Source organism: Passer domesticus, chromosome 11, assembly GCF_036417665.1.
Source record: "Passer domesticus isolate bPasDom1 chromosome 11, bPasDom1.hap1, whole genome shotgun sequence".
Classification (NCBI taxonomy): Eukaryota; Metazoa; Chordata; class Aves; order Passeriformes; family Passeridae; genus Passer; species Passer domesticus.
The window spans coordinates 4,077,986-4,104,607 of NC_087484.1; the positions used below are offsets into that span (position 1 = coordinate 4,077,986).

Sequence of the window (26,622 nt, forward strand, 5' to 3'; positions counted from 1 at the left end):
GATGCTGAGTTTAATCTAGGTAACTTTTCTCTCTAGCATTGTTTTTGGCTTGTTGGAGGGTTTTTGTTTATTTACAATATGTTTTTCAACTCTGCTAAGTCACATGCCTTAGCAATGTGTACCAATATAACAAACACATGTAAATATCTTTAGCAATCAGACTTTCAGTCTCATGACAGTTTTTGGGCAGTTAAACAAATGCCTTGGCGTGCTAAAATCTATTTGCCTGCTACTCAGGGACACTGGGAGAATTAATCACTTAATACGCTAGATTAAATCAGACATGGCTCTTTTGAGACAGAAATCTTCTCTGGGGTCGGCCAGGCAGGGCTTCCCCCTCCTCTCCAGAGGTGCTGCTTCCAGAAACCCTGCCAGGAGGGCACCGAGCCGATCTGTATAAACTATCATTTCACAGGCCACGACACCCGGGCTGCAGAGCAGCCGTGAGAGCAGAGACCGGGCTGGAGCACACCTCGCCAGGCAGCTCCAAAATACCCGTGCGGAATCAACAAACAGCACCGGCTCGGGGTGACGTAAGGAGGAAGCCAACTCCATCCCCGGCCTCTAAGTCGCAGGGAGTTTTGCAGGCGCCGGGGGGAGGACGGAGCCGGAGCCGGGGCCGCCCCGTCGGGGCTTCAGCACCGCGGACAGCGCCGGAGCCGCGGCCACGCGCGGGAGGGACGGACCCCGAGCCCCGCGGGGTCACCGGCCCCAGGGTATCACCTACCCCAGGGTGTCACCTGCCCCAGGGTGTCACCTGCCCCAGGATGTCACCTGCCCCAGGGTGTCACCGACCCCAGGGTGTCACCGGCCCCAGGGTCTCACCGGCCCCAGGATGTCACCGACCCCAGGGTGTCACCGACCCCAGGGTGTCACCGGCCCCAGGGTGTCTCCTACCCCAGGGTGTCTCCTACCCCAGGGTGTCTCCTGCCCCCTCCCTCGCTGTTTCCCTTCTGCTCGTCCTCTGCCCCCCTCCCGCAGCGCCCCGACCTCCCCGCGGCTGTCACCTGTAGCAAGAGCCGTGGCTTCGCTCAGGCCACCCGCTGTCCCTCCGGCCGCTCCGTTTCTCCCCGTTTCCAATCAATCCCGCGCCGCCAGCTCCGGCGCCCCCGCCTCCTCCCGCCGCTCCGCCGACACGGGGCCGGGGCAGGGCGGTGCTGGGGCGGGCTGGGGTCCCCCGGGGCCGGTGCCCCGGGGCCGGTGCTCGAAGCCGGGGCACAAACCGGCTCCGTGTGCGTGGCGGGGGGGCCGCGCTGCCCGGCGGGGCTCCGGGCAAACCCTCCCCGGGCTGGCCGCCCGTCCCCCGCACGCCGCGGGGCTCGGAGCCGCTCCCTGCCCTCCCGCGGGGCCGGCGCTCACCGCTGCGGCCGGCGGGGGCTGCGCCGACCCCGGCTCCGGCCGCGCACGCAGGGCGGAGGGATGGAGGGAGGAGGGATGGAGGGAGGGATGGAGGGAGGAAGGGAGGAGGGCGCTGCAGCTCCTCAATTATTCAGCGCTTCCCCTCCCCGCCTGCCGCATGTGACCGCCGGCAGTGCCCGCGGCCGCGCCGGCCCCGGAGCGCTCCCGCCGCCCCCTCGGCCACCTCCCCTCCCTGCCAGTCCCCCCTGCTGGCCCAGGTGTCCCCAGGGCTGTGGGTGGCCTCCCCAGAGCTGGCTGGCTGGTGGTGGAAAAATAACTCTTCTGGCAGGGCTTTCCTCACCCCGCGGACGGAGCGTGGGGAATCGCGGTTTTGTTTTCTCCTTGAGCTGCGCTGTGAGATTCGGGTGTTAATGCTGTAATGTCGGAACAGGCAGAATTAGGACTAAAATAATGCTTCATGCATTGCAGCATGCTGTGCTGGCCAGCCCTCTGCACAGCCCAGCTGGGAGGAATTAGGTATCAGGTGCAGGATATATTTAATATTTTATACCCGTAGCTACTTTAGAGGATAGCTGAAATTCACGATCAAGATTATTCCTTTTTGCAGTTTTGTTTCTCAGCTTCTGCTGTTTGGTTTGCTCTAGAAACACTCCCTGTCTGCATCTGTATTGTACCATTTTGACATCAAATCCAAACTGGGTTCATCTCCAGTGATGCCTGGGGAGGATCTGGTTTCAGTATCTGTTACAGTTTCATTCTATAGCTTCTAACAGGACCTTTTACCAATGACAGCTGTGTCTCCAGTGGAGAGAGACCTTTCATCCTCCAAAAACTGAAATAAATCTCTTCTGATAAAAGTTAAAGGTGGGATCCTTCAGTGCAAGCAGTTCAGTTCAGGAGCCAATGTTTGCCTAACGTGAGTGACCCTGACAGGAGCTGCATCAATGGCAGTGACCTTCTGGGGACATAGAGACAGTGACATTGCACAGATACACACAGGCAGGGTGGGGGTTGGACTGGGTGACCTTTACCCTTCCAACCCAAACTGTTCTATGATTCCACATCCATGATCTTGTCTTTGGCCAGGAGAGCAGAGCACATGTCATCTCCAATTTCCTTTCCAGCCTTGACTTCTGTGGAAGCTTTTGTCTTTCCAGATGAGTGCCACAATCTTCCCAATTTATTACCAGCCTCCTTCCTGTCTCCAGCACAGCTTTACCTTGCTCTCTTCCCTCCCTCACAGAAGTCTCCTTGCAGTTCCTCTCTTCCCAAACAGGCACAGCAATACCTCTCCCAGGTTAGTGCTGGCCAGCAGAAGGTGTCATCACAGGATGACAGGATGCTCTGCTCCTTCCTGCCACTCTGGCCAGCACACATCACACAGCACAAAGTGCAGTCAGCTGATTCCCTTCCTCACAACCAGCAGTTTTCAAACCCGTTTTTATTATTTTTTTATATTCTTTTATTGCCTGAAAGCAACACTCAGAGCTGCAGCTGCTCTCCTGTCCTTGTCTGTGGTCCTCATGCTTCCCATTTTTTTGTTGTTTCTCTTCACATCCACTGGCTTCACTCAGTCCCTGGACACTGGATGGAGCTGTGGATGGCTGATAACAGGAGCTTCCCCTGGACTACATCTATGCAAAAGAGAAAACCTTCTCCATTTGTTATTCCCTCTTGTTTTGCATCACTTTTAAGACCATGATTAACTCCAGCTGACAGCCTTTTGTGCTCACACCCAACTCCTTGGTGCTTGTAGAGTGTGAGTAAAGGGCATGGGCTGGTGTGTTTCCAAAAGGATTGGCAGTGTGGCCAAGTTTTGGGGGGATTTATTTAAGTGTGTGGATTCAGAATAATTTTATTCATATTTATTAACTGGGGCTGGTATGCCAGAGCATGGGCAGTTTGGTAGCAGCAGAGAGGGCCTTTTTTGTCCTCTTAACAATCATGTACCATGATACCACCCCCATCTTCCACCTTCCCTCTACTGCTCAGAGATCTTTCTTCAGAGGACTTTGCTGTTTAGTAGCTTTCTAGACCCTGTTTTATCCCAGCCTTAGTCTCCTTTGTATAAGACTTCTGTTTTACCCAGTGGCACCTGCTGTTAGCTATGCACAACAACCTGCTGCCACCTTGAGTAATAAATGTCACAAACGTTTTGTCAGAGGATCACTTAAGCTCTTTCTCATTAATCTTTACCCTGTTCTCAAGAGTTTTGTAACTTCCAATCTTGCAGGAATTGATTCTTGAATTTTTACAGCTACCCCTCTAATGCTTCTCTTCAGGTTGATTAAATGGAGATGAAGAACTGAGTGAGGACAAGTTACTTTCTCAACAAGTCCCATCCGTGAGGTCACCCTCAGATTAAGGTGAATTTTTCCATAGCAGCCAAGCACATGATGGTACATTTGCAGCAGAATTTCCTCTGTCCCCAGGCACTGTCCAATTTCTAGACCTAACTAATTTCTGCCCACTTTTCTGTGGTAAGTGGTGATCTGACTGGTCATTTAAATACTTAATCCTATTTTAAATTTGACCAAGGCTTTGGCCTCAATAACACCTTGTAGCAGGGATCTCCGCCAGCTGCTTTCTCATTATCTTGGTTATTATTCTTCTCACCATCAAATTTGGCCATTCCAATTTCGTGGGACATAATTTTCTTTTTTTGTGACTCTAAATACAGAGATAGAAGTAGTCAGTCAAAGCTGCCTTATTGACTTTCTTTCTTACTGCTGTTAAAATGTTTGTTTACCTCTCATAATCCCCTCATACTTGTCTCATCTGTGACTAATTAATCATGCCATTTAAATACCACAGTTCCTGCTTTTCTGGGTTATCTCTTCATCTGCACAGCTTCATATTAAAGCAATCAGTATCTCTTGGCCTGCTGACCCCTAGATGCTTCCAGCATCCTCACCTTATGGGCCCTCTCTCCCTCCTTGAAAACTCCTCAGAGAGGAAAGTCTCATCTCCAATTCCATTGGTTTGATGAGTTTTCTTCTTTCAGTGCTGCTTCTCAAAATGTTTTGACATCACCAAAACTGACTAATGGAATGTTCAAGACAAACACTTGTGTTCCCCTTGGATTTACATCAGTGTCCCAATTTGTGTGCTTGGTCACCCCAAAATATTTCTGTTGGTCTTACAGAAGTGCACAGATCTGGGTTGTATTTCCAAAGGAAAAAACTATTTGGAAGTAAGAGGGGGAAGCTGCAGCACCTTTCCTGTGCCATGTGTGTGTTCTGTGTGTGCTGGCTGCCATCCTCCAGCAGCCTCTGAGAGACAGGCAGGGCTGAAGGCACAGCACATCACCCTCCTGTGGCTTCGTGAAGGTGCTTGGAGACTGTCAGGTGTCTGTCAGGAATGACTGATACCTCACAGAAAAGCACTTCTGTCTGCAGGACCAGGCTGCACAGGGACACCACAGGGAGCAGCCCCTGGGGTGCAGTGATGGGAGCTGATTGCCCCTCACTCTGCATGTCCAATGGCTCATGTCCATGGCTCTGACAAGTGTTCCCTCTTTAATTTGGTCTGTAGCATCCCAAGCCATGTCCCAGAACAGCAGTGTCTCCCAGACATCCACTGCAAAGCTCAGCTGACAGTGTCTCTGAGCAGAGACCCAGCGGAGCCCTGCAGAAGTACTGGTATTTTTAGAAACATTGCCAGGATGCTGGGTGTCTCTTTTCCCTCTTTTTGCATTAGTTGGAACCTCAGTGAGTACCTACAGGGATCAGAGTGATGGAGGCATCCATGTAGGAGGATAAGAAGAAGGATTAATCTTGCTGTCTCATCTGATGACTTGTGCCACGATGAATACCAGCAGGAGGAAGGGCAGTCCTGTTATTAAATCCCTGACTCGAGACTTATAAACCCTCACTGGAGTTACTGCCTCTGCAGTAGGAGTCCTGGGTGAGTTTCTGAGTTGTCTGTATCCCAGTCATATGAAATTACATTGGAAGTGTTGCCCAGGCTGTAATTCCTTCCAGTGAGGGATTGTCTCTGCTTTCTTTATGGGACCTCAGTGGGGCAGTTCAGCTGGGGGAATTCACTTGCAATTAGCTGGGCAGGTGAAAGAAAGAGCCTGGAGTGGTGAGCTGGGCCTGCTCCTCCCTGACCCCGGAGCTCTTACCCTGGGGCACAGGGACTGCAGCCCTGGCACTGCTGGGCAGGGGGTGAGCCCAGCACTCACAGCCTGTGTCATCTGTCCATAGTGGAGCTGGCCACAGGTTTAATTTATGCTTAGAGCAATGGAAAGGATTATTCTGGGGTTATTCTGCATTGCTAAGAGGCATCTTGGGCAGGCTGAAAGGAAACATCCACATGGATGTTTCTCATTAACCCATATCAGGTGCTTCCCTCTGCATTGTGGTGTGTGGGCACAAACAGAAACGGGTAAAATCCCAGCACAGCAAACCCTGGGAGTGCTTTGCCATCTGATGTTATCCAGCTAAAATTTCTCCCATCCCTTTTCCTTCTTGCTCTGTGTCATCCATGGCAGGTTGAGCAGAGAAGATGGGTAATGCATCCATCAGACACATTCACTGTTCAGAGACACACGGGGTGATGGAGCATTGAATAAATCCCTTTCAAATCCCCGTGCAAACACACAGTCCAAGCCTAGCTCCAGCACGAGCTGTGGCCTCTGCCCTGGCTGGAGGCTGGCACTGGTGCATGCAAAGTGATGCCCTTTGGTTGTGCCACCACCATCCCCAAAGGGGAAGAGCAGCCCTAACCTCAGCCACAGGAAGAACTGTGTGATGGGGCTGGGGGCTCTGTGGGGTGGGGACACCTTGGGGACACTTTTGGGAGCTGCAGTCCCCAGCAGGGCTGCCCTGGGGCTGCAGACGTGCCTGGGGGGAGGCTGGGATAAAGCAGCTGCCAGGAGAGGGAATTAAATGATTCAGTGTTTGGAGGCTGCTGCCTTATTTAAAGGACCACACACTATTATTTTTTCTTATTCAGAGAAGCCTGCTTTTAACAACCAAACCAGACAGAAGTCTTATTTTTGTGGCCTTCTCAGCTAGTTCATCTCATGGGTTAATATGAATGTTTTGGGTCACTGTGTAGCTGCTAAGTGTCCATCCAGGTCTCACCATGTATGCTGTGATGATTATGGATTAATCAAGTGATACTTGATCAGCTCCTGCTGTCCTGCAAGTGGGTTTAGCTCATCTAGATTTTGATTAAAGTCACAGGGTGAAGCTGATGGCAGGATTTGGTCTTAGTTGTCTGTTTTGAGAGTAGCAGACAAAGTAACAGCACAAAGGTGATACCTGTGCAGGGACATTTAGTGGATCTGTTTGGAGATCACACACAGGCTGTGAGTCTGGATATAGAGTTGTCACAGGGCAACATCTCTGTGTTAGGCATGGCCGTGGCTCCCCTTGGATGCTCCCCAGAGAAGCAGCACTTATTTGATGTCTTTCAGCCCCCAAGCCCACCAGCCATGCTGGGTTTGATGGCATGTGCCACATGGAGCCTGCACCTGCTTTTAGGCAGAAACTCACTCCTATCAGTAAAGAGCTTGGAGACCTTATTCTTGATTTGCTGTAGGAACGGGTGCTGTAAATGGTTTTGTTATCAGTGTGGGAGTGCTCTGAGGACAAGGCTTTGGCAAGGGGACCCCCAGCCTGGCTCACCTGCAATGAGCAGGGGGCAGGTGCTGCCACAGGGCTTATTGACAGAATCACAGAATAGTTTGGGTTGGAAGAGACCTGACACACCTTCTCATTCCAGCCCCCTGCTGTGGGCAGGAACACCTTCCAGCAGACCAGGCTGCTCCAAAGCCCATCCAGCTTGGCCTTGAACAGCTCCAGGAGCTCTGGGAGGCTGCTCAGGGCTGGCTTGCTCTGCTGGGGTGCTGCACACACCAGACTGTTTTCGATCACAGTTTTCCCTTGGTGGCTCTCATGGCACCTTCCTTGGGCCCATTTCAGTTCCCCATCTCCTGCACCTTGTTTTAGATGGCTGGGAGAGCCAGGCTCTGGGTGGGCAGTGCTGCATCCAGGGCTGGGGAACACCCACCAGCTGCTTGTCCCCAGTGTGACACACTATGGTGACAGGTCCAGCTTGGTCTCTGCTGGGCTGTCACACACAGGAGAAGCTGTTTGTGGTGCCCTCAGTAAAAGCAGTGTTGCCCACAGTGTTTGTTTTGGGTTCATACACAAAAGGTCACTCACCACTGCTGAGAACGCCAGGTTAAATCAGTGGTCTGCAGAGTATTTCAGCATTTACTTGCCAAGTTTGACCCAGAGACTGAACTGTTTCTGCTTGGATAAAAAAGAAAACAACATTTTTTTCTGGGCAAGGAAAAAAGAAAGATATGTGAGTGCTTCCTGGGCATCATAGCTGGCTGTGTGATTTATCCATCTTGCTAATAATAATGGACGGGGCTTTGCCCATCCCAGGATTTGATGAGAGGCTGCTGTTTGCCTGAGTGCATTTGCTTTGCATGCAGATAAGAGGGTTTATTGTCTGTTGTTTGTTTTTCACAAAAAGTGCAGCTTTTTGCGTGTTCAGAATAATTGCTGCTGTCCCAGGAGCAGGCCTGGCAGGAAAGGGAAGGTTCAGACACATCCCAGGGTTTGAAGCTCAGCAGCATCAGCTGTTCAGCAGGAGAGCACGGCACATCTGCTCTGAAACCAACAGCCCTGCAGAGCAAAAGAGGAAGGTATTGATCTGATATTTTGTTGTCATTGGCATTTATATTGATCTGCTCTTTCCCAATGATTCCTCACTGCTAGAGCCACAGGCCAGTGCTGGGAAGGGTCAGCTCTGAAGGCAAAAGCCGTATCCAGATGTGCACCACAGTGCAGTTTGCCTCAGACTAAACACAGCTTCTCAGCTGAAACTCAGCCAAGATATTTCAGCAGGGCCATTCCAGGTCTGTTCAACCTGATTTTGCATGTCAGCTGAAGGACGAGGAGCCAAAGCCCACACCTCTGAAGTCACTGTGGATTTAATATCGTAATGCAGCCTTGGCTGAGCGCTGCTTGGAAGAGCAGAGCAGCACAGATTGAATTACCTGCAGCATATTAGCTGAAATCTCCTATTCAAGGCCTGCAGGGGCTGGTGCAGCTCAGCTTTCTGGGGAGGTTGATAAGATCACAGCCTGGGGTAGCACAGTTTTAGGTTGTAGTTTGGTATTCATTATATCACTATCAGGGTCCTGGCTCGATTACCAGCTGGATCTCAGCGTGTGGCTGCCCCATCCCCTGGCTTTGGGGCAATGCCTTGCCCTGTGTCAGATCCCATGACCTGGACAACCATCCCTCATTGACCTTTTGTTGATACACAGGGAGGTGCTGTCCACACCCCAAAGAAGCTTTAAAACCAATGCAAAAGAGAGAAGAGGAGCCAGATGGCTTCTCTAGAAAACAAAGATTGGACTTTCAATAGTTTGTGTATCTCCTACTAACTTAAAATAGCTCCTTTCTGTTTGTTGAGGCAAACAAGACAAGACATTAATATGCACATCCCAGCAGTAAATAGGTTTCAAGCAAGCTTCTGTAGAGCTGGAGGAGGATATTAGGACAGTGTGTTTTTCATCACTGATGTGCCAGCTAGCATGCAAAACACTCATAGTGCAGGAAAAGGACTGGAAAATTGAGGGGAAAAAAAAAAGTTTTCACAGAAAAAACCCTGTGGAACAATGCAAAGCAAATACTGTTTTCTTTTCTGGTTCCATGAGATCTGATGCTAAAAGTACATGTTTTGATGAATTGGTTCTGCAGTGGGCCAGGTATAGACATGATGTAGCTCTTGAAATCAGGTGGAATGTACACAAATAAAATGCTGCTTGCATTGACCCATTCTGCTGCTTTCTTTTTAAAATTTATTGTTATTTTCCTGGCCTTTGATGTTGTGCATTTATAAAGGCAGGCTTTTAGAAATTACATCTCATGGAAAAATCCACTGGGCTTTCCCACAAAGGAGTTAATGGCTTTTATGAAATGATTTACCTAATGTGAGGTGATGTTTTCAGTCTCATGAAACCAGCAGTGAGCAGAGCTGGAAATGAGAGCTGAAGCAGGACTTGGTGCCATCTCTTCCATGCAGGGCACAAGGGAAAAGGAAATGGTTTGCTTTGTTTCATGCTTTTGCGTACAGTAAAGTAGATTTCTATTAAAAAAACCAGGAGGAATGAATGAAGAATTTCTTAATGTATCCAGTCAGCAAAAGAGAAGCAACCACATCAATCAGACAAACCAGATTAATGCTCAGGGTGTGTCCTCACTGCCCACATAAAGCATCCACAGCCCAGCTTCTGCTCAAACGCACCCTGACAAACCCAGGCAGTGACTGGTCTATATTTACCTTCTTGATTTATGAGAACAGAGACCAGCAGGGACTCTGAAGCATATGATTCACTCATGTTTCTCCTGGTTTGTACAACTCCTGGTTAGGAAAGGCTGCCTGATGCAGTCAGGGGAGGGAAAACCCTTCCTTCCAGCCCCACCCCAGCTCCTTGAGGGGGATGTGAACCTTCAGTGGTGCTCACCACGAGGGCTGGAGATGGCATTTACATCCTGTGTGCACCAGTGTCCCAAGTGGGTGCTGTGTTTGGCTTCCTCTGTGAAAAACACAGAATCTGAGCTGCATTTTGGTGACCTGCATGGAACCACAAGCCAGGGCTGTGGGCTCACTGCTGCAGGGCCAGGGGATGTGCCACAGCTCCTTGGTCTCCCTGGGAACAGCAGGGACCCCCGGTGCTCCAGACATGCTGGGGGCTTGGCAAAGCTAATGAGAGGTAGCTGTTAACCAAACAAGAGCATGAGAAAACCAGCAAACAAGCCTAAGCAGCAGAGGAATCACAAAGGGAAGGAGGAGAAACCCTCTGTGCAGAGTTCATCATTGTCATCTTTTACATTCACAGCATGACAACTAATTAAAAAATGCTAATGCTTCAGTGTTTTCCCACCAGCCTAATAAAAAAATTGTTTTAATCCCCATTTCTTATTGCCATTCCGTTTGTGCTGGTGCTGGGCTGATGGGTGCAGCACTGAGAACAGGGAGCAGCCTCTGGGTCTTTCCCACCAGGAAGGACCAAGCTGAGGGGCCAGGGACAAAGCTGCTCCTTGGGAATGGTGACCAGTGGCTGCTGACCCAGAAGCTGCTCCTGAGTGGTGGCTCTGGTCACCCAGGGGACAGTGGGGACCTGCCTGCACAGGAACAGCCCCACAGCAGGAGGAGCAGGAGCACTGCTGGCAGAGGAAGGGACTAAACCCAGGATCTATGCTTTAAGGAGAAATTTAAATTGGTCTTCTGTTAACAGCTTTATTGTGCTGATACAGCATTATTTCTGGTTTGAGATCTGAATGGAGACTTGCCACTGATTTTAACATTACAGAATTTCCTGAGGTGCTTTTATTACACAAATAGGAATAAGAAAAGTCGTGCATAATGAAATTTTGCTGTAGGACAGCACATACTGTAGTGTGAAACAGTTGTTTAACCACCACCACCCCACACTAATGTATGCATAAACAAGCTTCACCCAGCTTGAATTCCCAGTTTCCCATTTATTGGGGAGCCTGAGCTGCCCATGCCCTGTGCCACACACAGTGCCTGACACCACCAGTTCCTTAATACATTATAGATGGACACACTGCAGGCAATTTTTATCCCCTTGTGCCCACACCAAATCAGAAAGTCAATTTATCCCGGGGCTTTTGTGGAGTTTCTGGTGTTCAAGCATACAGGAGGGAGATCAGGAAGACGTGGTTTGCTGGGTGTTCCATTCTTTCCAATGCCCACTCTGGAAATAGCAGTCTAGGAGTGTAATTTCCCTTTTCCTGCTGGCCATTGGTGCTGTGCTTCAGCTGTGGAGCATCACTGGCCACTGCTGGGTGACTTATCCCTTGTCTCTCTCCACCAGCTGTTCCTTGGAAAGGTGGATAATGAACAAGCAGCACAGGCTTTGTCAATATGTCTGTTTTCCTTTTTATTTTTCTAAGCAAGAAACCCCAGTGATTTGTTGACACAGAACAAGTAACAGTTCATTTGCAACTCCCCAAATGAAGCTAAATTATTCTGAATAAATTAAACATTAAAACAGCATCGGAGCAAACCCAGTCTCCTGATGGAGTTTAGTCCTGCTTGGAAATGTAGATGTTCAGCCTAACGGGCTCCTCAAAGGTAACCAATGTCAGCTCCCACCCACCCTCACAATTCCTTATCTGTACATTATCCAAGCCTATCCTCGTTTTTTTTGTGGGGGTTTTTTTTGTTGTTGTTGTTGTTGGGTTTTTTTGTTTGTTTGTTTTGGTTTTTTTTTTAATTTTTATTTTCAATTTTTATTTTCCTGACTTTTCCATGACTTATTAATAAAGATATTATTTCCTGCTGGCAGTTGGATTGTGTATTTCCCAGGCAGAGCATGCTCCCAAGTGGAATGCCACCAGTGGGTCTCACAACACAGCAGAGTGGGCCTGGATTGATGAAACCAGACAAGCTCTTAAACTGAAGAGTCGTTTGACATTGTGCAGTTAAAGGAAATGTCTCCCTTATGATAATTAATGATTCCTGAAGGCAGGGGGGAGCAGGGGCTGGGCAGCCCAGGGTGCTGCTGGCCAGGGAGAGGAGCGGGCAGGGGAGCACATCACTGGCTCCTCTCTGCAGGAAAAGCAGAGGGGAAAGGAAAATATCTGGGGGAAGCAAAGAAATGCTACCCAACACTGAAGCAGAAATCTAGAGCCATTTTAGCGATCCCTAAGGAAACTTGTGGTTTTGCCTCTGGCAGGAAGGATCACTGGGTAATACACAGCTGTCAGTGGGTGCCAAGTGGCCAAATCTGGCAGCGGAGATGTGCTTAAATCAGAGCTGGATTTGCCTGCTTGTTCTGCTTTATTGCTGCCCTTCCCTGACTTTTCCCCCTGTTGAGGCTGTAATTTCTGTCAAAACGTAACTGCAGAGCTCTGCATTTCAATCCCACGTAATTACAGGCCTCGGGAACTCGGTCATCCCTGCATCCTCCCTGTCCCCCCTGTCCCGGCAGAAGCAGATTGAAGAGCTGTCACAGAAGGCGGCTGGAAGGGGGGTCTTGTTCTCCTCAGAGCCTTTCTTGTCCCCCCTGCTGTCATTTTCAGAGCTCTGACTCGAGGTTCGCTGCCACAGCGCCAGCATCCCCCCCCGGGGCAGGGAGGGACACCAGAGCCACCCCAGGGCCACCTGCAAGGCAGCAGTGACTCAGCCTGGCTCTGGGCTCGGCAGGAGGATGAGCCGTGGGGCAGAGGCTCAGCTGGCAGGAATCAGCTGATGGCCTCCCCAGCCGGGCTGATTCCCCCCAAACAGCATCCCTGGGGCAGCTGGGCTGGGACACCGAGCCGGGCACCTGGGATGGAGATAAACGGGGGGGAGGAAAGAAAAAAGTGTTCCTGTTCCATTTAAAGAGTGGGGAAAAGCAGTTTGCTGTTGATAGCTCTCAGTGTACCCAAGTGGGATGAATGGTGTCCTCCTTGTCCAGCTGTGTGGTAAGTGTGGGCTTGCAGCAAGTTTCTTCTTTTGTTCTTCTGTTCAAAATATCTTGCATTAGAGGAAGAAAATACTACCTATAAAATTTGTTTTCTTTTTACGTATTAAGGGTGAGGATGGCAGTCAGAATGCAGAGAAAATCAAGTCAAAATAATATTTCCAGCAGCTGTTTTGTGGAAGATTCCTACTTTTATTTATTTTATCCATATGTCACTGTTGCTTTCCAATTCCTTCAATGTGTTTAGTCCACATACTTCTCAGTTTTCCTTGCTCTTTCAGCTGGGTTCTGTGTTTTCCTTCCCATCCTCTAAATCTCATCAGTTTGCTGCATCCCAGGGATGATGCAGCTCAGAGTCAATAATCCTCTCCTGGAGAAATTGTTTCTGGCAGGCTGGAGACCCAACTGAACTAAAGAACCAACAGAGTGGTGTGTTTTCCTCTGGGCTCACAGCACCTCCCTGTACAGGAGGTGGGGAGCTCTCAGCTGAGCTATCACCAATTAAAAATTCTTTTTTTCTTGGTATTAATATAGAAGCAGAATTTCCTTTGCCTTTCTATCGGGTTGGTTGTCAAATGTGCTGTTTGGTGCTGAAGGGAAACAGTTTCAGTCCTGTTGCCATCCTGAACTGAGAAACAGGAGATTCTTACATTAAGGAACTGCAAGGACAGAGTAGAACCATTGAAAAATATCAGTGTGGATACAACAGGTTGCAATAGCTGTGTAATATGGGATTTATAATAGCTTCATGTGTATCTGCTACTGGTGGTAACTCTTGTCACCTATCCACCCCAAGAACTTTATAGAAAAACTATATTATTACAGAACAGACTGCAAAAGGTCATCTTTAAACCAAAACAGGTCAATTTGTCATTGTGATAAACATTCCTGTTTGGCTGTGTGGACAGTAGATGTGCACCAACCCAAACTTTTTCATAATAATAACACAAAAGATGGAAAAGAATGTTTTAGAAAAGATGTATTTCAGCTGTCATTCCAGTTTTGATTGAAGAGTTTTGTGGTAGCCACAGAAGACCCTACAAAAGAATGCTGCAAGCACAACTGTTGGCTTTTTGAGCAAGGACAAAAGTTTAAAATATATGGCAGAGAGTGAATAAAAACAAACCAAGAGTGGTCCTGCTGTACAGTGTCCATTGCACACCAGAGAGAGACCATGGCAAATGCAGAACTTTGCTGGCAGAATGCTCTTGTTGGGTCTGGAAATTCTTGTCCAAAGCTCAGAAATATCAAGCGGCCTCTCTCGAGTTCCTTGACCTTGGGATTAGGCAGGATGTAAAATAAGAGGACACGGACAGCAATGACTTGTTTTGAAAAAGTTATTCAAATTATGTTAAAATACACCATTTAAAATATTAGTTCTGGCAGAGAGATTACTGGGGTTTCGGTCAAGAGGAACAAATATTCAATAAATTAAAAAGCCAGGAGCTGGCTCTATAACAATTGCTTTGTAAGCAAATGTTGGCTTTTGTGGTTGGTGTGAAATGTGCTGGGGAGGGATCCAGCTTGGCAATGTTCTGGGGGTAGACTTTGCCTTCAGCAAATCCAGCTGAAGGAATGCTCAAGTTTGCTCTTTTGTTGGCACTCAGGAACCTCACAAAGATTTACCAACTCTTCTTATAATTTTCTTTAGAGATGGGGGTTTTTCTATAAGAAATCTGTGGTTCATTTGTAAATGTAGGAGAAAAACTGAGCAGAGCACCCTCCATGCCAGTCCAGCACCATCATGAACAAGGGTTAACTTGTATTTTAAAATTAAAAGTCATGTCTAGTCCAAAAAGTGCATTTTATCTATTTCACTTTTTATGCTGGAAGTACACATCTACTTGATGTTTTCAAGGCAAAGTCTAGAGTGTATAGTAATATTTATTTTCTTATTTATCTGGTAAATCTGCAGTGCTATTATCCACTATGGCTTTGTCTCCATTAAAAAAAAGGAGACTACAGACTACAAGGAGGAGCTGGCAAAGAGAAATCAGTTTTTGGCAGTGCAAATAATCCTTAATAGCAAGGGGAAATTTAGAAAATGTAAAAAATAAAAGATGGCTAGGCAGTGGTAATTTCTTCTGTATGGAAGGGCGGTGTTGTTTTGGTTTTAATTCTCCTCCCACCTTCAACAGTTCCAGAATATTGAACAGTTTCTTTTATTTTCTTAAAACTAATGTTATTCCTGGTCTCCCACCTGAGTACCCAGAGGATGAGCTCAAAGGAAGCTCTAAACACTGAGGGTGAGGTATATCCTAAAAATGTGTGAAAAGCTTTTTGGGCGTGCAAACTCATGACCTGGATCTGGATGCATGTTTTCCACTGCCTCATGGGAGGCTGATCCATGGAAGTCAGGTGATTCAGATGGGTTAAACTTCAGCCAAACACTGGGCAGAGATGAAGGAAAGAGAAACAATAAGTACAGATTGGAATGAAAAAAAATAACCTCTGGGTTTGGGACTGTTTATTTAATTATCACGCTGATTGATGACTCTGATAAAGTGGAATTTTGACATCTGTGCTTGCTTTTTCCCCCAAACTGAACATATCTGCTCCCTGCCTGCAGCTGCCAGGGGGTTCCAGGCCTTTTCCAGTAGCCAAAGAAATCAGAGCTCTCATTCCATCAACATGAGCCAGGAACACAGGGTTGGCCAAAACTTTGTCCTGGGGATGGCAGAGCACTTCTGATTTCTGAACCTGACCCCAGACCCCCAGGTCTGTGCCACCATCACACAGTGCCCCACCTTCATGATGAACTCTTTATTTAGGGGGATTTGGAGATGGACTCAGGAGTGCTTGTGGAGGGATACTGATACACTGAGGTCCTCTGGGCCTTAAAACAGCTACAAGAAAAGCAAAATAGACATTAAAGGTTTTACTTCTCTTTTCAAATTATTGAAATGGCATTGGAGTGGGAGGCTTACACTGCTGAGGAACATTGAATTTGATTAGTCCCCACTCTGCTTTTTATTTTTTTTTTTGCTCAGGAAAGATCTATTTCTCTTGCAGGAACAATGTATTTGCAGTGTGTAATAGCAGAGCAGTGGGATGTGCTCTGTCCCCATGATCAGATTTTGTATTACGGAGAAAAACTTTGTTGGCTTTTCTTGTCTGGGTATTTAACCTTCACCTTCCCCTGTGATTTTTTGCCACCTGAACATTTCTCATTTCTGTGTTTTTCAGCTGAACATTTCTCATTTTGCACAGGCAGATAGTGATAGGACAAGGTGGAATGGTTTTAAACTAAAACAGGAGAGATTGAGATTAAATGTTAGGAAGAAATTCCTTATTCAGAGGGGGTGAGGCTCTGGCAGAGGTTGCCCAGAGAAGCTGTGGAGGGCCTGGAGAGACACTGGCATTTCCCAGTCTGCACAGCCTGCTGCCAATCCCAGATAGATTTACCCTGTTCCTCCCAAAAGGTCAAGGCAAGACAGAGCCAGCTTGGTGAGAGTGTGCTCTGTTTAACTGTGGGAAGATGTGAAGGAGAAGAGCTCGTCCATCACTGCTCTCAAGAGCAAAATATAATATACAGAATTTCTTCTGGAGATATTGCTGAGCTGAGAACCCATCACTCACCCACAGTCTCTCCCTGCAGTTATTTTTCTTCTATTGAGTGCACATAAAAAAAAAAAAGGAAGAAAAATTTCTGTCTTTCTTGTCTGATGCAATTGCTTTACTTCCCATCCCTGTTCAGTCCTGTGCCCAAGGAATCCCTCAGGCTGCCAGGGCTGTGCTCAGAATCCCCTCCTGCAGGTGAAGGGGCCCTGCTGGGTAGCACTGGAGATGAAGTCTCATCTCTAAGCACAGGTGTGGAACAGGAGGGCTGGGTGATGCTTTTCCAGGGTGACTTTGAGTAGAATGTCTACGTGCTTCTCACAATCTTCACAGGAGTAACTAAATGCAGAAGGACTGTAGGGCAGTGGAAACCAAGAAATGTTTATGGAAGCAAGGTAGGGGGTTTGCAGATGGGAAACTATCAGTGATATCTGAGTGCTGAAAGCAGCAAGGACTGGCAGATGGCAGAAGGCATTTTACAAAACACTTTGCTGTCCTAATCACTCTCTTTGCAGTCTGTTGGACTCTGGTTAGAGACACTTTTGGGGCATGGACTTCATATTCTGAAATAATAATACAAATTTAGTGATAGTAATAGTGTTGTCAGAAATAGCCAATACTCTTTTTTTGAGCTGTTAGGATGGAATATTTGACTGCCTTGCTGTTTTTTCCTGGAGTTATGATTTTAGGGTTTTTTTTTCTGACAGTGTAGTAATCTACTTTCTTTATTTTTCTTTTCCTCTTTTGCATTGTAAAAGACCTGACTGATGTCAATTCAGACTATCCCAGGCCTTGCAAGCTCTGCTGATACCTGGGATATTCTGAATTGCCTGCACCAGCCCCTGGCCCACCTGGTGCACACACAAAGCTGTTGCTGAGTGCCTGCAACAACACCGTGCTGTGCTAGGAGTGTTCTGGAGGTTGGTAAAGTAACTCTGAGAGTCTGTGAGAGGAATGAGGAACTCTAAAGCACTTAAAATACGTAAAGGAGGAGAGAATGAACCTTTTCCTCATACCTAACAACCTCAGCACGGGGTCAGGAATTATTACTCACGGTTTGCCCAGCCCACACTTCCAGAATGTAATTTTTTTTTTAATTCTTTATTTCCCTTTAAGTTTGAAAAGAGCCGTGCGTAGATGGGATTCTCATTTTGATGCTGAAGTTGCAGCACACGCTGTGTGATCCTGTGGTGGTGTCTGGGGGCGAGGGATTGAACTGCTTCTCTTCCTGCCTTTGCTGCTGAGAGGGTGGGAAAACAGCTTTGGTAAATTGGGGTATTGGGTCCCTCCTTATCCCAGACCACCGTGGCTGTTTCCCTGCCTCCACCTTTTACCTTTTCCTTTGTCAGGCTGCCCGGTCCCTGTGGGCTGTGCCACGCACAGGGCACATCCCACGGGCTGTGTGGGAGGGCAGCGAGCACATGTGAAGCCATGGATGAGCATTTAGTGCATCTGCACACAATTTCCACCTCCTCTGCTCTGGCTGCTGCAGCGTTTCCAGGTTAAATATCTTCGGGAGCTGGGAAACAGCTCAGTATCCAAGAAAAATCCAATTGACTGTACAATAGCCTGGAAATTGTTCTTTGATCAAGTAGCACTTTCGTATCACTATAAACAGTGTAGGAACACAAACTAGGTTACAGGATGGCTTTTTTTCCCCATTGTTCCACTTAATTTGATAGCCTTTCCTTGGGTGTGCAAGTGCTTCCTGCCTCTCTCTCCCTGAATGTGAAACACAGATGGTGCAGTACTGCCTGTATGACACAGACAATAAAAGGTATTTATTTATTTTTTTTAAATGCATTTCAAGGAATAGAGATGAAAAAAACATCCTCAGAGGTTTTGAGACATCCTTTAGCCTAAGGCTTGTCCTGAAGAAGGGAAGGACTGGACATAGAGGATGAGCACCAGAGGAGCAGTACTAAATGGAGGTTACAGGGCAAAACACTGCTCAGGTTCCATGTTTGGGGTTTCTCTTGGCTTTGTTGTGAGACCTCTGGAGAAAGCAGACACTGGAGCAAGCAGCAAAACCTTTGAAATAATTTATTTAAATGAAGAGTGCTCCCTTGAAGAGGACAGTGGTGCCCTTGAGGGTGACTCCTGAGCCACGAGCACGAAGCTGGGGGTGAGCCCAAGAGTCCCCCTGGCTCTGGCTTTGGCTGTCCTTCCCCTCCCTTCAGAGCAGGTTCTCAGTGTTCAGACTCCAATAAATTTCCATTGCAGTACAAGCAATACAAAGCCATATTAAGGAAATTGAGTATGGCATTAGTCATTCCCTAGGCAAGAGCTCTGCCTGAGGAGGAGGAAAAAGCAGAGTAAGGCATCACACCACGGCTTCTGTGCAGTGCCAAGGCAGCCAAAGCCCAGACCTCCCTCACTGCTGCTCAGGGCAGCAATATGTTCAGTATTGAGCATATTTCACAACACTGGTCTGTCAATAGTGTCAATCCATCCTGTTCTGCTGATAATTCCTCTCACTGTTATCCATGAGGGATTAGGTGGAGAAATGCAGTAATGCAGTGGATTGTACAAGGATTATCCAGGTTTTCCTATCAAATGTATCAGGAAGGCATTTTAACTGGAAAAGTGCAAGTTCAAGCTTCCAGGATTAACCCAAAGAGTGTCATGTTTTGCCAAGCTCAGGAGCCTTGGCTCAGTTTTATGCTTGGATTCACTGATGGTTTCTGTGATAAAGGACTGTGCAAACCCAGCAACAAGTGCTGACCCAAGCTGGAGTTTGAGGCTGCATTTGAGCTCAAGTTCAAGGACTCTGGGCTCTCATTTCCTGGTGCAGGAGGTCAGTCCTTGATACCGTCCAGTTTTTAGAGATGTCCATGGCACTCCCCAGGCGTGGTGCAGATGGGACCATGGTGCATCAGGATGGGTCAATGCTCCCCACAGGAAATTTTCACAAAACTTTTTATTCTGCAGATTGGAAGAGTTAAGCATTATAGACACAAATCATCCTGTGCCAGCTGGCCAATATCTGAGAGAATGCTCCCAAAGCAATTTAATTTATTAGCAGAGAGGTAGCCTGATAGAATTGATGGTTTTATTTCTGGGACTGAAGCTTCTTTCAAGATTTGGTCATTTGAAGGTGATGAATCTTTGCCTCAATAAAGGCTTCTGGACTTGACCCAAAGTAAATTAGTTCAGATGAGTCAAAAAGCCAAGTAAAAAAAAGCTCAGAGGGCCCCATACAAAGCATAAGTTTTGTATGAAGAGTTATGAAGGCAACTTCTTTATGGTCCTGTTCTTTTGGTGTTCCAGGGAATTCTTTAGGCAAATACTGTGGGAATAAAGGAAATATTTTTGTCAACAGAGAATCCTCAGATAGCCTTGAAAGGGCAACTCTGCTAAGAAATTTGTTGAAGGTATGTTCTGCCTTGTGCAGAAACTGCTGACTGTTATGTACAATGCTTAAACTTGATTACTTCATGTCTTGCAACTCTAATCACCTCTGAGTGTTAACGTATGCGAATTAGGGAAAGGATTAAAATTATTCTTGGAAGTAAAATGTGTTCTTTCTGATGAAGCATAAAATTAGTTGTCTCTTGGGGAAGGCCCAGTTGAACTGTAGTTTACAGGGGTTTCTTTCAGAATTGGGGTATTCATTGCTTCAGTTCAGATTTAATTTAAAAAAAAATGAAAATATTTGTCATATATTCAGGACTACAGTGTGGTGTAATGTTTGTTGCAAGTGATGTTGCTTGCTGAAAGATAACACCAAGTTATCCCAGGGTTTCTTTTCCCCTGTTGCTTAACTTATAATGGATGGCTCTTTCCAGGTAGGGAATTTAGGGAAGATGAGAAACTGTATGATTTGAAAAATTGAATTTAAACAAGACAGTTTGTTGTCCAGGCAGTCTGGAGGAAGGCAGGAACACACAAATACCAGGGGCATGAGAAGCAGGATCACAGGAACACACTGGCTGTGCCCAAGGGAAAAGCCAAGGCAGAGTAAGAAATCACTGGTTTAAACCCCTGCCTCTGTCGTGTTTGTGTGGATAAATGAGTCAGGCTTTGGAGGGAAGAGATTGTATGTTGTCACTCTGTTTTCTGAAATTAGAAAATCCATAGGGAAAGTCAAACGATCCTCAGTAAATGATCCTCAGGAAGAGGCCTGTTTCATTTAATTCCAATGACCTTCACGTTAGATTTTACCAGCTGGGCCATGACCACAACAATCAATTGAGAGCTGAGTCACAGGTACTTGAATCACTCCATGAGTCATGTCTGATCCAAGAGATTTCTGTGAAGATCCCCGGGGTTCCTGAACAGATGTCTGGGGCAGGTGAGGTACACTGTCCTCAGGAAGTGCTTCCACCCCTTGCTGGCTGTGGAGGACCTGGATGAGCCCTCAGAGCAGCCAGGAACCCTCCAGGCACCACATCTTGTCATGTCATGGTGTGAAGCCACCCTGAAGCTGCTGGAATTGGATTTATGGCTGGATTCTGTGACCCTAGAATTCCAGCCTAGGGGATTCTGTGGGTCTACATCACTCTTTGCCCAAGCAGGGATGAATCTGGGGAAGGGCTGGGACCAACCATTGGAGCTGTACTGAAGTCCAAAGACCACCTAGGCAGTGGTAAAGCACTTCTGAAGGACCACCAGAGTACAGGCAGCTGCCCTTCCCAATTCCCTGACAATGGCACACTTTACAGCTGCTTTTCTCAGTAAGTTCCCAGCTGATCACACTTGTGATCTACAACAGCTCTGTTTATTCCTGCTCTTGTCTCTGTGCCACGGCTCAGCGGGCAGTGATTAGGTGTAGCCTGGCAAGAGTGTGTGCCAGCAGCATTAGTGGCTGCTGCCTGGCTACAGCAGGGAATGGAGAGTGCTCACAATGGGGTTTGAAACTTTATACTGAAATTTAATGTCTAGAAAATAAGTGGTTTGCAATTTTAATCCAAATAAGTCCAAGCAGGTAATGTTTGTGCTGCAAAGATTGGTAAGGCTGAGCCCTCAGGTAGATGAATGCTTTAGGGACAGCTAGAAAAGATTCAGAGCTCAAAGGCTGATTAAATTACCATCCAGAGCAGAGACCTTCACTCCTGTGGGTGGGTCTGTGAGCATCCTGCACTCAGGCTGTAGGAATGTGTCATCTTATCTTTGAGATAACTTCACGTTGGAGCTCCTGGGCACTTGTCTAACACTGCTGTAAGAGAGTGAAAAGTTGTGAGAGCCTCCTCAGAGGATTTATGGATGACCCTCAGGTCTTAGGGCAGTGAGGAACTGAACGTGCCTGGCATTTTCATCATTCTCGAAAAGCAGCATCATGTCCTTTTCTGTTCATTTAGAAATCTTTGTGAGTTCAGGTGGTCATCTGAGCCCGTGGGCTGCCCTCTTGCCACCTGAGCCATTTGCTTTGGTGCTTGATGTGTTCTGCAGCACTCAGGAACAGGTGATTCACCATGAACACTCCAGTCAGTGCAAACCCAAGGCCCTTGCAGGGAGCTGCTGAGCAGCCCACTGGGTCACTCTGCAGTGTTGGCATCATTAATTCTCCATGGTAGCACCTAAATCTGCTCCAAATAACCCCAAATCAACATTTTTCACAGAAGATTGAAGAGTGTTGGCTGGGCTAAGAGCTTTGCTTTGTGGGCACTATCCAGTTCTTTGTGTTTTTTTTTTTAATCAAGAATTAACCAGATTATTCAAAGATGGGAGGAGAATTGCCAGACATAACAGTATTGGTTTAATTTCCTCCTGTGTAATCCCTTCTGCACTCATTTTCCATTAAAAATTATTTCCATTACATCTTCCTGAAAATAAATATATCTTTTTGAAGACATGTCAGGACAATTAAAAGAACACTGCAAGGCCACAGGGATGTCACACATGGGCTTCATGAGCCATTTGCAATGGAAATACCTGAGACAGCATTAGATTGGATTTCCAGGGGCATTTCTAGGGGCTAAACTGCACTTCCAGGGCCTGATGTAGTTCCAGCTACAAGTGACTCCCTTCTGCCTGTCCTCAGAGCAGTCAGGTTTTAATTGCAGTTCTGTGTCATGCAAAGCTGGACTCGGTGTGTAGCACCAAATAATGGAACTCAGCTCTTCTTTTGTAACTTAAGAAAAAAGTTGCTGGTTATAATGTCTGGCAAAGAAGCTTGAAATGTGACTCAGCGTGGTGGGTCTGTGTGGATTGTGGGGACTGCAAATCTCACTTCTGGGAGGGTGAGCTGCTCTGTTCATCCCCATGAGAAACTGTTATGAGACTCAGAGATAAGGATGAGGACACCCTTGTCTGCATTTAAATGGCTTTTTGCTTTCATCCACCTCTGGTCTGTGCAGAGGTGGCTGCTGGGAGGAGTCAAGGCTTGCCAAGGGTTAGAAAGCATGCACTAAATTCCTGCTGAAGCTCTCAAAGTAGGCATGAAGAAGGCTGGAAGTCTGAACTGCCTCTGCTGTTGAAGTTGCCTCCTACATGGAGTGATTTAAGTCCTCACTCCTCCAGACTTCAGCTGTGGAGTAAATAAGTGGTGTAGCTCAGCACACAGTGAAGAACAACATAGAATTTAATACTCCCAATATTTCAAACAAGAAAACTTTCCACAGCAGTCACTCATATTGTACATTAATTAGAAACAAAGATCTTAAAATACACTGATGACAGATTTAATTTGAGAGGGAGTTTCTGCAGCTCAGTTTACTGGAAGCCAAGCAAATTTGCTGTGCTGTGGGATGTAGTTTCACAGTGAAGCAGCTTGAGATTCAGCTTTCTGGATGACCTGTCTTCACTGTTACTGATGTGCAGCTTCTTCCAGCCCTCTAAGCGAAGTGTTTTCACTGGCTGGAGTCTCAGTTCCTCAGGACAGGGACAAACACCTACTTTCAACCTCCAAAAATTTACCTGATGGCCACAGCATCAGTAGAAGCAACTCCTCTGTACAAAATGCCCTTAATCTCCCAAAGAAAGGCTGTGGGGTTTTTTTGGGTTTTTTTGTGGTTTTTTTTTTTTTTTTTTTTTCCCAGATCTGACTTTCCCTGCTCTTTTCTTTTTGTGCTCCAACTCTAGTGCTAGAGCTCCCAGAGCTGCTCCAATCCCCATCACCTTGCAGGAGACATTGAACCCTGTCTCTGCCTTCACCTGCAACAGGCTGGGGCATCTAGGAGCATCACAGGTGTAAAGATGGGAGAGAGTGTCTGGAAGTGCTGAAGGATTGTCCCTTTAGCAAAACCCAAAATGAAAAAAAAAAAACCCTTTAGAGAAAGATGGAAATTATTAGATGCATTGGTTTTTGGTCCTTGAGCCCTTTTATCTGGAACTCAAATGCTACAGCTTTGGGAAGAATGAGTTTTGCAGTCTCTAATAAACTGAAGGTCTGACACGTTGCAAGGCAGAGGTGGAAAATACCATCTCCAGCTGAAATCACCTGGGAAACAGGTGACCACCTTCAAATCCACCCCTCACCATTCTTCAGCCCAGGACACCAGGCTTAAAGCTCCTGCACATCCAAAGCATTATGTCTTGTCTAGAAAACTGACTCCAGAAAATAAACCAGGCCATTCATCCCAACCTTCTGGCACTGTCTCCAAATGCAAATACCAGGTTGCACAGCCTGCTCTTCTCGGCATTGCATGCTCCAAACTGGGAGGCTTTTTGTGTGCAATGCCTCCTGCAGCTGGCATGGCCCCATTTTGTACTAGACAAACACTGACAGCTTTATTTCTTGTTTGTTCGGTCGCAAAGATCTTCAGCATCCTGGTTTGAATTGAGTATTGTGGTTCTTCACTAGCAGAAATGTAAATAACAAAGAAATTTCATGTATTTTAATTACCTGAAGGCGTCTGTTTTAATCTGGTAAATCCTCTTATGTGATAAAAGTAATGTTGCCATGGGAACCCTATCTAACAGGAAAGGTAGCACCAGTCTGCCTGTAAATAATTAGGAAACTGATGCAGTGAAGTGATTTTTTGGTCACTTGGCACAGAGCTGTCTTCCCAGTGGAAGTTTAGAACTGTGTTTTGGTTTCATATGTATGAGTGAAAGAGGCAGAGGTTTAACTGGGAGCATCCCATTCAGGCATCTTGGAAGGGTCAGCAGATGTTTCTTGCTCACATATATTCTCCAAAATACAGCCCACCAGCAGTGCATTTGCCTGCTGTGACACTCTCACCAGTGTTTATTAACTGTTTTAACTCAGTAATATGTGAAGTCCTCTCAGGAGTGAGACACTCCCTGAAACAATCCCTCAAAGGCAAATTCTACCCAGTCAGTGGCTGGTGCCCGAGAGCAGAACCAGCTCTGGGGGTGCCTCTGTCCCCCCAGCAGTGACTGGTGTGGCAGCAGCTCCTGCCCTGGATTTGGCTGGGATGGGCAGGGAAGGGTGCAGGAGCTGGGCAAGGTCCTGTTCTTCTCTAAATCACCAAATCTCTGTGCAAAGCCTCCAAGGGCAGCAGTGCTGCCCACAGGGATGAGTGTGGGTGCCTAGGGCAGGACAAGAATCCTCTGTCTCCATTGTCCCAGCCCAGGGTTGCCATTTGTGCCAGAGCTGTGCTGTGAAAGGGTTTATTCATTTACCAGGAGGATCTGCTGATAAGAGCCCTGTGATAACAGGCAATAAAGCAATAATGGCAATATGGTTCAATATATTAGAAAATTTTTCATGCTATGAATCCTTTTCTCTTTTCTTAGATTAAAAGGAATTGAGTAATAGGATAATTCTCATTTTATTTTATGTAAGTACATAAAATTCAGTATATTCTTGTGCCTCGAGGCCACTATTGAGAAAGAGGCTCCCATTATAAATTTGGGACAGATATTGAGTTACTCTAAAGTCTGGGATGCAAAGAAAAAGGGGAAAGATTAAATCTACTATTCATTAAATATTTCTACATTAATTAAATGAATTACACACCAAAGAGAACTCATCTTTTGCCACATAAATGTAGGGTGATCAGTGAAAAACTTGTAGACTTTTTTCATGAAATGAAGAATTATACATCAATCTACTCCTCATCCACAGATTATTGTGCATGGATGGGTGACATTTGTGTCTCATTGCATATCAGTAGCATGGTTTCCATGGATAATGCTTCCATGAGAAATTGTAAATTTTTGTCAGACAAATATATTTTTTGTCTGCAAAGAAAAACCCTTGTAGAGGCAACCTTAATATATCTGCTGCATAAATACACTGTTTTTGCAAGTTATGATTATTTCAGTCAACACTGACAATGTGCTGACATAATTTGAATAGAATGATCTCCTTTAACACAAGTTAAAATTTGTTATAGTTGAATAGGAAGGCTTGAACACATCCTAAAATCTTGACTTCCAGGAATGAGACATTCAGAGATTTTTTGTAAGACTTCTTCATAGGAGCACCATGTAGGCCAGTCTTAGGATAAGGTTTCAGTGACCTCATGGATTTTGTCCAGCCTCACCAATTAGAAGATCATTTGGTAATAAATTGACTCAGAAATCATAATCAGGTTCATGGAAAACAATCCCACCAGCCCAGCCATTTCAGACTGAACCTGCCTCATTGCAAGAGCATGAAGGACAATTAGCTGCTATTTGGGATATGCAGGCCCCCAGTGTCCCCAAATGTCATTGTCTGGGACAGTGATTTGGGGTGGGAGGGGAGAGGCAGCAACACTGGGAGGCTCTGGGCATAAAAATATTGCAAGCCATGTTTTGTACTGCAGTATTAGGTTAAATTAAAGTCGTGTTCCTGACATAGCTCCTGCCCAGCTAGATATGAATCATTAGTACAAAACCAATTTCCTAATTATCCTTCCATTGCAGGGTAATGCAATGAGTTTTGTACAGCTGTAATTTTACCCTGGTTTATTTCCACGTCCTCTATTTTCCCTAGAGACCTGCTCTGCTCTCCTCTGAGGTTATTTCTGACGTGATCTTTGCCAGCAGGAAAGGTGGTGGTGGATGGATGAATTCATCCATTGTCCCAGATTCCCAGGGAATTTTTGCTGGGAATGTATAAACTTGTACAGGTGTTGGATGGTCTTTCAAATAGTTTGTTTTAATGATTTTATTATCCTCATGGCAGATGATGGGTTTATCTTTGTCGCTGACCTGCTGTATCATCTATTGGTATTTTAGGTGGTTTATGTTAAACAGGTGTGAAAAACAGAGGAGGGACCACATCATGAGGAGGTTCCTGAAAACCCTCTGTGTTCCCAGACATTTCTGTCAGGACCTGTAGGTATTTGAGAGGTGAATGAGCAGAATTTGTGAAAAGACCTGAAGCAGGAAGGTGTTGAAGG

At 46.5% G+C, this 26,622-nt stretch overlaps 1 protein-coding gene and 1 long non-coding RNA gene across 3 annotated transcripts in view; one reads left to right on the forward strand and one right to left on the reverse strand.

Annotated features, from left to right (window-relative positions):
* The window catches only part of SLC7A14 (solute carrier family 7 member 14), a 29,699-nt gene extending 28,239 nt beyond the window's left edge, over window positions 1-1,460 (reverse strand). The window contains exon 1 of the mRNA XM_064385228.1: window positions 1,008-1,460. The gene's annotated coding sequence lies outside the window, so the exon portion shown is untranslated. The remainder of the gene's footprint in view (window positions 1-1,007) is intronic.
* An 11,223-nt stretch (window positions 1,461-12,683) lies between these two features.
* LOC135278631 (uncharacterized) overlaps window positions 12,684-26,622 on the forward strand; it is a 34,547-nt gene continuing 20,608 nt past the window's right edge. For both annotated transcript variants that reach the window (XR_010346082.1, XR_010346083.1), the window contains exon 1: window positions 12,684-12,827. This is a non-coding gene — a long non-coding RNA (uncharacterized LOC135278631). The remainder of the gene's footprint in view (window positions 12,828-26,622) is intronic.